Below are 2,100 nucleotides of genomic sequence, written 5' to 3'. Positions count from 1 at the left end.
CAGACAAGAAATCACCCTGGAAACTTAGGCAGGACTTCTGCGTCCCGGTGCAGCCACATCTGATGAGGAGCCGTGGCAGCAGGGGGGTGACTGGCCCCAGAGCTCTGTCATACGCCAGTACATTTGATTACAAACATGATCTACATACCATATCTCTATCATCAACATTTTTTTTGACCACGCCTTGTAATGCAAGAAGAGCTGCATGTGGCAGTTCACAGACTGGCTGATGGCTGATCTTCCTTTGAAATAAATCGAGATGCTTCTCACTAATGGAATCATGACAACATTGGAAACAAGAACCCTGAACAGCTCCAGCAATCTGTTTTCTCTGCATGGACAATTAACACAATTACCTTTTGAAGTCTTGGTTTCAACAAGGAGGTTATAAACAAATTAGTACAGTAACACACTGAAAAATTTCTTAGATCAAAAAGACTGAAAATAAAACATGCAGAAATTAAGATAGTCAATTGTGAATCTACTGATTCAAATTAAAAGAGATTGTTCCATAAGATAGAAAGAGTTTTTCTAAGACTTCAGCATAACAGGGAGTTAGTTGTCAACTGTAATTTTTCATTGTTCTTGCTCTGACACTCCATGGATGAAGCTAAAAGCTTACATACATCTGTCTGGTTTGGAAGACAAGAAACAAAACTCCTGTCTATTTTATGACTTGACAAGTATGAAATGCTTTGTTTAATGAATAAACAATGTAAATTCTATAAAAAATAACACGTTATCAATGATGCTTTTCCTAGAAGCCATCTTATGGTCTCCTAAGCTTTGGTATTCAACATGCCCATCAGAAGAGAAGATACAAATGTCCTCCAACTGCTCTTGAAACACCTCTGACACAAAGAGATTTTCTTCTATTATAGATTAAAGAGCAACGTCTGCTTTTCATCAACAGAATTCAGAGGAACTGCATTAGCCAATACAATCTCTTGGGCTGATAAATTCTGACACTAACTATTCATCATTTCAACACCCGCTTTCTACTTCAGTAATACGGAAGGGGTATCAGAATCCCAGTAGTGTGAGGGTACAGCTTGCAGTAACTACAAAATGTAACCACAGAGCCAGAGCAAACACACTTGAGATCTTAACACTCTGCAAGTATCACTACTGGAAGAACCAATCTGCTATTTTTGACAGCAGCATGAAACATAAGTCAGAAATTCTAACACCACAATAGGGCGAGTCAGGCATAAGACTACAAGACCAAACCCACAGCAAAAGGTAGAATTCTAAGTTTTAAAAACAGCTAAGCCTGAGAAGAGACTATGGATATCAAGATTAGCATTCGTGGAGCACGAAGCTCAGAGGAAAAAAGGACCTGGCACAAGACTTCTAGAACAGTACATAGCTATGAAATTATAGCAGATTCTTGGCTAAACCTATATGCTACTATTTATTTTCTGAATACTTTACATTTTTTGCCTTCCTCCTCAGTAATAAAGGTGAATGACTAAACAATTTCATCATCCTAAAGTAGACTAGCTGGTTTCTCCATAGGCATGAAGACTGACTGACTCACCCCTTTGCACTATTCATTTGTGGGACTGCCTAAAAAGGTAATAGTCCACAAACACCCTTTTCTACGTAATAAGAATGAGAATGAATTACTCAAGGTGTGAAACAGAAAACTCTTTCAAATAACAAGTCAAAGGACTTATTTGTCAGGCACAGTCCTCCTTCTGTCCTGCTCTCACTGCACAGCAGATTAATTAGCATAACTTTTGAAATTTTAAATTATAATCCATGGTCAAAAGAAGGTTGAAAGTGCTGCAGGATGCTCTCAAATTTCCAGCGACTGGATAATTGTCACTCTCTTCAGAAAGAGAAGGTCTAAAGAAGTCACTGCTGAGCACGACCTCCAGAGAGTGGACCTTCTGGCCAAGACTGAACTGAACAGGTCCTACATGTGGACGTGACCATTAATACCAGTGCTCACACCATCATGCTCTGCTTATTCTATTCATGCTGAAGATTTTCTGAGCACTAAGTACTACTTATGAACCCACTCAACATGTAGCTGTCAACCCCTCCCTCTTACCTTAGAGTATTGAAGTCTAATGCAAGCCACAGACTGCTGGA

Source organism: Meleagris gallopavo, chromosome 21 (genome assembly GCF_000146605.3).
Source record: "Meleagris gallopavo isolate NT-WF06-2002-E0010 breed Aviagen turkey brand Nicholas breeding stock chromosome 21, Turkey_5.1, whole genome shotgun sequence".
In the NCBI taxonomy this organism is placed as follows: Eukaryota; Metazoa; Chordata; class Aves; order Galliformes; family Phasianidae; genus Meleagris; species Meleagris gallopavo.
This window is presented reverse-complemented; position numbering follows the sequence as displayed.